Source organism: Schistocerca gregaria, chromosome 8 (genome assembly GCF_023897955.1).
Source record: "Schistocerca gregaria isolate iqSchGreg1 chromosome 8, iqSchGreg1.2, whole genome shotgun sequence".
NCBI classification, from domain to species: Eukaryota; Metazoa; Arthropoda; class Insecta; order Orthoptera; family Acrididae; genus Schistocerca; species Schistocerca gregaria.
This window is the reverse complement of record NC_064927.1, coordinates 82,472,041-82,484,753: the sequence shown is the minus strand read 5'-3', so window position 1 is coordinate 82,484,753 and position 12,713 is coordinate 82,472,041. Positions and strand designations below refer to the sequence as shown.

At 44.5% G+C, this 12,713-nt stretch overlaps 1 protein-coding gene across 4 annotated transcripts in view; it reads right to left on the bottom strand.

Moving 5' to 3' along the window:
• The window catches only part of LOC126284979 (F-box/LRR-repeat protein 3-like), a 246,079-nt gene that overhangs the window by 127,965 nt on the left and 105,401 nt on the right, over positions 1-12,713 (bottom strand). The window contains exon 1 of one of the 4 annotated variants that reach the window (XM_049984268.1): positions 8,929-9,102. The exons of the other annotated variants lie outside the window; for them this stretch is intronic. The gene's annotated coding sequence lies outside the window, so the exon portion shown is untranslated. Of the gene's footprint in view, positions 1-8,928; positions 9,103-12,713 lie in introns of those variants that run through there. 4 annotated transcript variants of the gene reach the window in all.

The following is a 12,713-nucleotide window of genomic DNA, read 5'->3' as shown; positions in this document are numbered from 1 at the left end:
ATGGGGCCCTACGGTAGCCAAGCACGAACCCGCCGAAGAGTGGCGATTACTTAAATGTTTATGCTTAAATGCTTTGCAAGACACGTATGACAACACCCACCATACAGGCGGGGCCATTAGAAGGAATTCAGGGCCACGACCGTACGCAGCAGTGACCACGTATGCCTGGCGGTAAGATGATCACTAATAACCACTAGATTCGTATGGCTGTCAACAATGATGCCTTCCCACACCATCACAGAACATGGTAAATCTGTGGATTTGCCATTCACCACTCACCGCGGGTCTCCGCCATCACTTTGCGTCAGAGGATATCTGGACTCGTCAGTGAACAACACCTGTCAAATGGTTCAAATGGATCTGAGCACTATGGGACTAAACTTCTGAGGTCATCAGTCCCCTACAACTGAGAGCTACGTAAACCTAACTAACCTAAGGACATCACACACATCCATGCCCGAGGCAGGATTCGAACCTGCGACCGTAGCGGTCCTGCGGTTCCAGACTGTAGCGCCTCGAACCGCACGTCCACCCCGGCCGGCAATAACACGTGTCACCGGTGACAAGGCTGCAGGTTGATATGGTATCGGCAGAACTGAAGACCAGCTGCAAGGGTGTCGTGTCGAGCAGGCCACTCGAACAGGATGGCAGGGTCGTAAGATCCCTTCTACCAACCTGTTCATTACAGTCCGACCCGACACAGCGGCTCCAGTGATCAGTATGAGATCGCCTTGCAGAGCTCTGGCCGTATCCGTACGATGCCGCAACGCGGGGATTGCCAGATTCGGTCTACACGTTGGGTTCCAATGCGTTGGGGCGACCTTGTCGAACTTGCCCCGTGTACTGACGTGCCTCCCTGTAGTGTGCACGCCGACGTGTGGTGTGGATCACACACGGAGAGACATCCCATCTGCGGCGCCACGACCAGAAGCCCATCCTTACTGGATCAAACAGACCGCTCTTGCACTGTATGAGCTCGTCGAATACAACGTCCACAAATAACAACTGAAATCTGTGTGCTTAACTACAAGACACTGTAAGGTGTCAGGCAAATCCAACACCTTCCATGAAAACCCAGACATGATAAGCAAATCCAGTAGTATGTCACATAGCTCCGAATAAATCGTGATATTAAATTAACCAAAGTAATACGAGTAACGAGTGAGCAAATGGAATACCACAGACTAACACAAGAACGCCTAAATCCATGTCGTACCTTCCCACCGTGAGACCGACGCAGTTCCGAGGGGAGAAACGAGAACAGAAGCCGAGAGCAGAACCGTGTTAAGCTAGAAGGCCCTACGATAAGGGACGGACTGGACACCCACGCCGCCAGCCTACCTGTAAGACTACCACCCGCACGTTTTAGCGTGAGACTTTTTCGCGTCTCTGTTATGTCAAGGACCACCCCCCAGCCCAAGTTAAAAGCTAGGGCCCTCCAGAAAAACAGTATAGATCTTACGATAACACAAAAAGGGCCACTACCACCTGCAAGTTTTAGCGTGAGACTTTTTAGCGTGTCTGTTACATTAGGACCACTCCCCAGCCCATGTTAAAAAATAGAGCCCTCCAGAAGAACAGTATAGATCTTACGATAACGCTGAAAGGACCACACCAGCTGCAGGTATTAGCGTAAGAGTTTTTCGCGTCTCTTTTACGTTGCAAACTTTAAAAACATTGCCCCCCACGAAAAGTATAACGTTTCTCATTGGATAGACACAATTTTTGTGGGCGGAGCTTAAGGTTAACATTGAGACCCTGATTGGTCAGATGAAAACATAGCCAGATAGTTTTTTTAAACCAACTTCGGTAAATTGTAGTAGGGAGAAGTTAGGAGAGAGTTGCTTCCGAGCTGGCGAGGTGAGCGGAGCTGTGCTGCCCGCCGCTGCCCTGACGCTGCCTAAACACCGACAAGTTAATGAACGCACGCGATGCCGCATTTTTGAGCGCATAAGGCTTCACTCAGAACTGCAGAAGTCTCGTCTGTTACACCCCCTTTTTGCGTAATACTAGTGTCGCTCGTTAATTAAAGCTCATGGTGTTCACATTTGCCACTTGAAGAACAGATCTGAAACGCGATGATTTTTCTTTTATATAGTTATTGAGAAGCCACATCAGCCACTGTAATTTACGACAAGTTAGATAAATAATTAAAGATAATTGAGGGTCACTGTAGACCATTTTGATAGTTTTCTCTTTTGTGAAACTTAAATTGAACCTAGATTCTAGATGTGATATGGCATAGGTCATCCTTCGATCGATTGTAGAACTTGGAAACCCATTCAGGGAATATTCGTTCACATTTTTGTTGAACGCAGTTGGTTTTTACCATCCTGTATTAAAACATCTCCTTTTATCAATAGTGCAATTTATAAACAATGTTTTGTGAGTAGAATAAAATTTCCAATGGTAAACGTAACTGATTTTTTGACGTTATTTTACCAGCTAACTAAAAATAGGAAAGCCTTGAACCCTTTCCACTAAATTTAGTTAGTATTAAGATTCTTTTACAGGGAGTGCAGTGGAGCTGACGCTGAGCTCATTAAGTATTTGGTTATATCATCGCTAGTCTCACTGAACTCTTCTGAATTCTACATGTCATGTGTGGTCTGGCGTCTCCTTGCCAGCAACAGGTCCCAGGTTCAAACTAGTTAATTCCCTAAAAAACACGCTCAGAGCGTCGTTACGCGAAAGTGGTAGGGAGACACGATATAAGACAAGCAGACACCACCATGAATGTTTAGAACACCGGTATTCGCTTCCTTCTGAAGGATCACCAGACGCTGTAATCCACGGCACAGCCGATAGATGGCGATTGATTTTAACTGAAAGCAAAGACCTGTCCCCCAGCAATAAGAGCACAAGTACCGCCTGTATCGAAACAGAGTTAACATATCGGACGTTGATGTACGTGATTCCCTAATTCTTCTCAACAGCGCATTTCATCGCCATAACATTGTCTATCGCGACACCACTAATAGTGTATTCTAGAAGTACAGAGTTTTTCCTACACTTTTGCATTAGTTTATATTTTTTCACATTTGCGGGAAGCTGCCATTCGTAACACACAATAGAAATTCTGTCGGAATGATTCTGTATCCTCCAACAGCCTTGCCGCACACAACAGGGTCACCAGTAAACAGCCGGAGACAGCAGCTCAAACTGCCTGCCAGGTCACTTGTGTATGCAGGAAATAATGGAGGCCCTTTCACACTTCCCTGGGGCACTCCTGACAGTATCTTTGTCTCTCATGTACGTTCGCGTCGAGAAGAACGTACTGAGTTCTATTACTCAAGAAGCCTTCGAACCTCTCGCGTATCTGATTCTTAGAAAACTATTCCCTATGCTCAGACTTTCGTTAAGAGCCCGCAGTCGGATAGTGTTGAATGCTTTCGGAAAATGTAGAAAATTGGTATTTTCCTCTTGCCATTCATTTACGGTTCCCAGAAGGGCTGTTGATAAAAAATCAATATACGGACACCTTTTACAAGAAATATCGATATATATCGGCAATACCCACGCCGATATATAGATATCAAAATGGTAAGCGAGCCGCTAGAGAGGACGCTCCCCAACACGACGATCATGGTCTCCACCGCCGTTTAGAAGCTCCACCCGATCACCTAGCCGCCGCAACCTGGAAAACTTAATGGTGCGACCTTCCTTGGAGGTGAGGCCGCCGAAGAGAAAAATCCTCCGCCGTCGATCAGTACAAAAATGATGGGAAACTACGTCATATCCTCATGGATGGACGACCAGCCCAAGCTCTTGTGGACTCTGGAGCATCATATTCAGTCATTTTGGAGAAGTACCGTCGGCAGTTGTAGACAACCGTAGTCATATACAGCAAAACATCTCTGCTGAAGGTGGCTAATGGAAAATATGTAAAACCTACAGGAAGATAAGTCATTCGTGAGAGTATAAGTGGCCATACACAGCCCTTGGAATTCATCATCTTACAGGAGTGTAATCATGACGTCATTCTCGGATGTGACTTTTTGAAAGCTTCTCAAGCAATTATAGATTGTGGTCGCTCGAAGATTATGCTAGACGAGCTACTGTGGACAGGAAGGTCCGCATCTGAGTGTGTGGAGACTATATGTGCTGGATGAAGTGATCAATCCTGCAGTCAGCACCAGAAAGGTAGCTGTCATGTGTCATTCCATGCACCAACCAATGGATCTTGTAGTGGAATGTAAGAGAAGCATACCAGTGAAGAATTACTTAGTCATGCCAGCCTCTGTCTTCTCGTCTAAGAATGGATTCGGTGAATTGTGTATAGTTAACTGTCGCCTAGAACCGCAGATCCTTCCAAGACGCATGTGCGTAGAAAACGCTGAGTTGTTAATTGAAGAACAGCTGAGCGTCATAGAAACCTCCCATGCCGAGTCTGTTGGCGAAATTAGCGCTACCACTACGAGACAAGATTTCTAGCTAGACTGTCACCAGATCTCACTACGGAACAACAGAAGGAGCTACTCGCCATTTTCCAAGAGGTCTCTGAATGCTTCAGTGCACAAGTGAAGAGCAAGTTAGACAAATCGATGATGAAGCACCGCATTAGCACTGGAGACCATCAACCAATAAGCCAGAGAGCATACCGTGTGTCAGCAATAGAACGTCGAATAATTCGTGACGAGGTAGAGAAAATAATGAAATCATTCAGCCTTCGCAGATCCCATGGTCGTCACCAGTGGTTCTCATCAGGAAGAAAGATGGCAGTTGGGGCCTTTAAGCTGATTACAGGAAACTTAAAAAGATAACTAAAAAGGACGCTTACCCTTTTCCACGAACTGACGATGCACTAGATTGTCTGAAGGTGGCTAAGTTTTTCTCAACCATGGACGTGTACTCGGCATACTGGCAAATCGAAGTAGAAGAGGCTGATCGTGAGGAAACTGCATTCATCATCCTTCAGAGCCTGTACGAGTTTAAGTTTTGGTTTGTGTAATGCACCAGCAACTTTTGACCGAATGATAGATAATCTTCTAAGGCATCTGAAGTGGGATCACCCACTTGTGTTTTTGTTATTTAGATGACATTATAGTGTTCTCAGAGACATTTGATGAACACACAAAAAGACTGAGGGCCATTCTCAAGTGTCTCCAACAAGCCGAACTGAAACTTAATCCAAAAAAGTCTCTCTTTGGAGCAAAAGAAATCAAAATACTTGGGCACCTTGTGTCAAACGAAGGTGTGCGTCCAGACCCAGAGAAGGTGAGAGCTATAACGGAATGTCCTATTCCTAAAAATAATAGAGATATGAGAAGCTTCCTCAGATTGTGTTCTTATTACCGTCGTTTTATCAAAGACTTTTGTGTCAAAGCCAGACCACTCCAAGATTTGTTAGAAGCCGATGCTAAATTTATCTTGGTTGGTGCTCAACAAGACTCTTTCAATGTGCTGCGAAAAGCTCTGATGACTGACCCTGTACTTGGTCTGTATGATGAGACAACACCTACAGAAATACACACGGATGGCAGTGGGTATGAGATTGGTGCCGTTCTGGTGCAGTTTTCGGATGGAAAAGGGATTATAGCCTATGCTTCTAGGATACTTACAAAAGCCGAGAGGAACTACTCAACTACAGAAAGAGAATGTATTGCTGTGATCTGGGCCATGTGCAAATTTAGACATTATCTCTAAGGAAGGCCATTCACAGTTGTTGTTGTTGTTGTTGTCTTCAGTCTTGAGACTGGTTTGATGCAGCTCTCCATGCTACTCTATCCTGCAAGCTTCTTCATCTCCCAGTACCTACAGCAGCCTACATCCTTCTGAATCTGCTTAGTGTATTCATCTCTTGGTCTCCCTCTACGATTTTTAGCATCTACGCTGGCCTCCAATACTAAATTGATGATCGACCATCATTCACTTTGTGGGTTGACAGGTCTTAAGGATCCAACAGGACGACTCACCAAGTAGGCACTACATCTTCAATAGTATGACATTACCATGGTGTACAAAAGTGGAAGAAAGCACCAGGATACCGACTGTCTCTCAAGAAACACTGTGCAAGACCATCAAGACTTTGATGAAGATTGCCTCGCTGCACTCCAGGATCTCTCTGCTGAACAGAAGGACGCCGAGATATCTCAAATTATGCTTGCCTTCAATCGGTGAGAGGACAATTTAAGGTAGTTAATGGATTACTTTGCAAGAAAAACTTTGATCCGTTTGGAAGGAGGTGGCTACCAGTGATTCCTAAACACATGCGCTTAGATGTTCTACACAAACTCCATGACACACCTGAGGCCGGACATTTAAGATTCATTAAGACATACGATAGAATCCGCAAGAGATTTTTGTGGCTAGGTTTATTTAGGAGTGTCAGTCACTATGTGTCGCGTTGTCGAGAGCGCCGGAGGAGAAAGGTAGTTCCTCAGAAACCACCTGGCCAGCTCATACCAATTCCACCAGCCGAAACGCCTTTCCAGCGTATTAGGATTGACCTCCTCGGACGTTGTTAGTGGTATTAGATGAATTACTGTTTGCACTCATTACCTGACACGCTACGCCATTACAAAAGCCGTGAAAACAGCCGAAGCATCCGAGGTAGCCAAATTCATCCTGGAAGACATTGTATCAAAACACGGTGTTCCAAGGTCGTTAACTGCGAATCGAAAGAAAGTTTCTCAATCGAGTCTTGTGACAGATAAATCGTCGGTGCAACATTACCCATCACATGACGACTGCCTACCATTCGCAAAGACCTTGGCCGACGTGCTATCAATGTTGGTCAATGTTGAGCAGAGCAACTGGGATGAGGTGCTACCTTTCGTGACGTTTGCCTACAACACCGCCAAACAAGACACCGCAGGATTAACGCCACTTTTCCTGGTGCATGGGCGTGAGGCGGCAACGACGATGTACACTGTACTTCTGTTACATCCTGATGACGTGGACGACGACTACATCGGCCACGTGTTAACCAGAGTTTACTAAGCTCGGCAGTTAGCTCGACTCCGCAAGCACCTCGGTCGCCGAAGGTATGATGCGAGCCACAGCCCCGTTGTCTACCAGCCTGGTGACCTCGTCTGGATCTTCACTGCTGTTCGGAAGGTTGGTCTCTCTGAGAAGCTCCTCAGGCGCTACTTTCGACCTTATAAGGTTGTAAAACAGTTGTCTGATGTTACTTATGAAGTTGAAGATTTCGACCTAGACACAAGACGACGGAAGAGCAGAGATGCGGTCCACGTCCTTCGAATGAAGCTCTATAAGGATCCTGAAACCCAGGGTAAATTCGAAGCTCCAGAGACAGGCAACAAGCGGAAAAGTAATGAAGAACGTAGCGGAGGGAGGTTCTAAGATCACTGCCAGGGCGACCATCAGTCATCGGTAGTCGCAGTATGCAGGACCGATGGCTCGTTCCCGCACTAGGACGACATAACACCGAGACGCTGTTCTCTTAAGGAGGGAGCAATGTCGCAGAAGAAGCTGAGTATCACCGTGGTGTAAATAATATGATACTAAACTGTTGTATCGAGGGTCACGAGTTAAAAAGTCGCCTGAACAGTACAATTTCAGTTTCTATATTCGGTTCGAGTACATTCAGGAAGTATCCACAAATGGCAAGAATCATTGTACTGGAATGTTCTGTAGCTGTATATATACCGTATGTGTTCTGTTCGGAGGTAGATCGCTCCGCACTCTTGTATGCGCAAGTGCTGAATACATTTTCGTTAAGTGAAGTTAGCTTTCGTCATTCAACTACTTACACCTTCCTCTACGTGACAATATTGATAAATCGATATTTTGTCTACAGCCCTAGTCTTGGCAGAGAGATTTTAGGAAGACAAGAGGTTTCGCATCCACCTGTTCGCCTAATCGCTCGGCTACCAGGATGCCACCAGAAGAGAGGGAGAGTTGCGTTTTTCCGGAACTCTGTTGCGAGACAGCGCATCAGGTTTGTGTCGCTTCGGTACGCGCCTCCGTCTCGGGCGCGAATGGTGCAGCTGCTGCCAGCGATCACTTTCTAGTAGGTGTGGCAAAAACCGAAACCGATATTCTAGTTGTCAGTAACCGGTATTTTTCGATATTTGTTTGGTCTCTGTTATAGCAGCTGCTTTTTATATTTACGAAAAAAACGAGACAAAATCCGAAATACCAATTACCCATAGCAGCAGTGCTAATAAAACTTTTCGAAAAAAAGACTAATTTTTATTCGTAAAATTTTCATTAGTTTATAAAATCGTGTCATTATAGAACATGGGAAAACTTATCAGCGCCGTCTTAGTACCAATGCCGACAGAAACGAGCAACAAACTGGTGGCCCCCGCCCTATTCAGTTGCCGTGCTACGTGGCGCAAGGCATGTGGCAGTGAGGAAGATGCGCCCCCACACGGTCTATACGATAGTTTCTCGCTGCTGTCGCCGAATATCCGTTACGTTGCACAATGGCAACGACCCCAGTCTGGAAATATCTTTACGGAGTGACTTGGCAATGACGTACAATACTTCATTTGATTTAAAAGATTAAAGTTGTGTGTGCCATTTCTGTTAAATAATAAAGAAGGAATGAAATTGTGACAACAGTAATAAATTAAATACTGAACAACAATTCGTTCACAATAAGCAATAAAAATACAGAGTGGCTTTTATTCTGCACGTGTCTACATAATATCCCTCGATTTGCCTGTGACCCTTGAAAACGGACAAAGAGACAGGAAAAATTGAATCTTCAACCTCAGTTTTCAGCCTTAGCACTAATCATTCGTAATGCCCAAATGGTGGTACGTACTGATGATTTTTTGCAATAATGAACCCCTTATCACTTTTCGAGAAAAGCCGCCTACAGTGGACAGATTAAGTTTTCTTTTATTTACCTGTTTAATTGAATATTTTGTTTGAAAAATTTTGAATCAGTTTGAAGATATATACAATGCTTGTTCGATGTCTACGTTTATTGCAGAAAATAATACGAATACAAACCGAGAATCTGTTACCTCCAGCGGTTTTAACAGTCAGCTTGAAGTGGCGCAGAGAAAATCGATAGAGCCGAAAACCGGTGGTGGCAGCCACAGCCGCCATTCGACTGAGTGTGTAGCTGCAGAAGCTGCGGCTAACGACCGTCCGCCAGGCGCGTCCTTACGGCGCAGTTTGTGTGAAGCAGGGCGCAGTGCAGCCTGCGCGTTACGTAAGCGGACACGAGACCCGGCCGCACGTGACGGCGACAGCGGCCAAGGCCGCGCGCGCGCGCTGCCGCGACTCCCACCACGTCTGTACTACGGACGGACTAAATAGAGCTATGGCGGTTAAGTTATTTTTCGATAAAGGTTATAAATAACTGCGAAAAAGTCGCACTACCAAGTGACCTAACAGTATCTCTCTGTATGTTGTTGTGGTCTTCAGTCCTGAGACTAGTTTCATGCAGCTCTCCATGCTACTCTGTCCTGTGCAAGCTTCTTCATCTCCCAGTACCTACTGCAACCTACATCCTTCTGAATCTGTATGCATCTTTTGGTCTCCCTCTACGATTTTTACCCTCCACGCTGCCCTCCAATACTAAATTGGTGATCCCTCGGTGCCTCAGAACATGTCCTACTAACCGATCCCTTCTTCTAGTCAACTTGTGGCACAAATTCCTCTTCACTCTAATTCCATTCAGTACCTTCTCATTAGATATTCGATCTATCCATTTAATCTTCAGCATTCTTCTGGAGCACCACATATCGAAAGCTTGTATTCTCTTCATGTCTACAGTGTTTATCGTCCATGTTTCACTAACATACATGGCTACACTCCATACAAACACTTTCAGAAAAGACTTTCTAACACTTAAGTCTATACGTAATATTAACAAATTTTTCTTCTTCAGAAACTCTTTCCTTACCATTGTCAGTCTACATTTATATCCTCTCTACTTCGACCATCATCAGTTAGTTTGCTTCCCAAATAGCCAAAGTCATCTATTACTTTATGTGTCTCATTTCCTAATCTAATTCTCTCAGCATCACCTGATTTAATTCGACTACATTCCATTATCCTCGTTTTGCTTTTGTTGATGTTCCTCTTATACCCTCCTGTCAAGACACTGTCCATTCCGTTCTACGGCTCTTCCAAGTCCTTTGTTGTCTCTGACAGAATTACAATGTCATCGGCGAACCTCAAAGTTTTAATTTCTTCTCCATGGATTTTAATTCCTACTCCAAATTTTTCTTTTGTTTCCTTTACTACCTGCTGAATATACAGATTGGATGACATTGGGGATACACTACAACTTTGTCTCACCCACTTCCCAACCACTGCTTACCTTTCATGTACCTCGACGCTTGTAACTGCCATCTGCTTTCTGTACATATTGTAAAAAGTCTTTCACTCCCCGTATTTTACCCCTGCCACCTTCAGAATTTGAACGAGGGTATTCCAGCCAACATTGTCAAAAGTTTTCTCTAAGTCTACAAATTCTAGAAACGTAGGTTTGCCTTTTCTAAATCTAGCTTCTAAGATAAGCTGTAGGTTCAGTATTGCCTCACATGTTCCAATATTTCTACGGAATCCAAACTGATCTACCACGAGGTCGCCTTCTACCAGTTTTTCCATTCGTCTGTAAAGAATTCGTGTTAGTATTTTGCAGCCGTGACTTATTAAACTGATAGTTCGGTAATTTTCACATCTGTCAACACCTGCTTTCTTTGGTATTGGAATTATTATATTCTTCTTGAAGTCTTCGCCTGTCCCATACATTTTTCTCACCAGATGGTAGGACTGGCTCTCCTAAGGCTGTCAGTAGTTCTAATGGAATGGAGGCTACTCCCGGGGCCTTGTTTCGACGCAGGTCTTTCAGTGCTCTGTCAAACTCTTCACGCAGTATCCTAGCTCCCATTTAATCTTCATCTACATCCTCTTCCATTTCCATAATATTGTCCTCAAGTACTCCGCCCTTTTATAGACCCTCTATATACTCCTTCCACCTTCCTGGCAAGCCATCCTGGGCTTTCATTTCGGCAACGTAATTTCCGTCCGCACACGGCGAGGGTTTCTGCTGCTTGTCTCCGCGCTCGCCAAACCCTACCTCGCCGGATCTGTCCCCACTTGATAACGTTTGAAGCATTATGGACAGCGCCTGCCACCCAGCTCAGGATTTAGACAGTCTAACGCGCCAGACTGACGAAATTTGGCATGATATTCCTCAGGAGGACATCACAAAGTCTGTCAATCAATGCCGATCCGAGTAACTGCTTGCATAAGGGCCATAGTTGGCCCGAGGCGTTGCTGACTTGCTTAATCTGTCAAGCTCTCGACCTCAAATAACTCGTGCAGTGTATCTGAAATTGTAACCATTATTTGTTTGTACACGTACATCTACCAATCTTCGTCCCACTCGGATAATTCCTTCGTGGTGCTCGTTTTTTTTGCTTTGTTTTGTTTTAGAGTGTAATCCGCAGTGGGCCTACGGGTCACGTGTCCTTCACACAGCGGGGACCTGCTTTATCCCATCGGCGGCAGGCAGCGCCAGCGTCCGTGGACTTCCCAGGGACGTCATCCACATATGTAAACAGCAGGCACTCCGATGTCGCCATAGCTTATTCCTGCCGACTAGACACAACCTCTGATTTCAATAACTACTCAGATATCCTAGTAACATTTCTTAAACACGAAGGGTAGTCATAAAGTTTTAATTGTCTCCTCAAAAATAATGTCGTTAAGTAGCTAATATTTTCACTTAACAAGTTCGTTACTGTGATCATTTTTCCGCAGCAAGCACATAAATAATCGTTTTATAAATTGGAATTTTTTGTTCCAACAATCTATATTTCAAGACGTTATCAGAATTCAGAGGATTTAATCTGCAATGGAACAGTTTTGTTTTTATATGTGACAGTTATTAATTTGAAAACTGTTAACGCTATAATTTTATATCAATAAATTAGTAGCCACATTTATTCATTTATCTCGTCGAAAGCTGCATTTCCCCTCGTCTGGTCGCAAGTTTCATGTCCCACTGTCACTACATTTATCACACGTAGACATATTTTCATACCACGCTGATTTTTTTTTAAATTCTAGTTTTGATGCTTCGTTAGCTCACTGCTGCGGAACACCACTAATAATTTCGTTAACAACTGCAGATTTTTCTTCCAACAAGTGTGAATTATTTCTGTCGTAACACTCCCATCGCTCTCTCATTACATATTTGTATATACACTGAAGCGCCAAATAAACTGGTATAGCCATGCGTATTCAAATGCAGAGATATGTAAACAGGCACAATACGGCGCTGCGGTCAGCAACGCCTATATAAGACGACAAGCGTCTGGCGTACTTGTTAGATCGGTTACTCCTGCTACACTGGCAGGTTGTCAAGACTGAAGTGAGTATGAACGTGGACTTATAGTAGGCACACGTGCGATGTGGCATAGATTCTCCGAGGCAGTGATGAAGTGAGGATTTTCCCATACGACCATATCACGAGTGTACCGTGAATATCATGTTGTTGTTGTGGTCTTCAGTCCTGAGACTCGTTTGATGCAGCTCTCCATGCTACTCTATCCTGTGCAAGCTTCTTCATCTATGCTAAATTTGTGATCCCTTGATGCCTCAGAACATGCAATACGTACCGGTTCCTTCTTTTTGTCAAGTTGTGCCACAAACTCCTCTTCTCCCCAATTCTATTCAATACCTCCTCATTGGTTATATGATCTACCCATCTAATCTTAAGCATTCTTCTGTAGCACCACATTTCAAAAGCTTCTATTCTCTTCTGTTTCACTTCC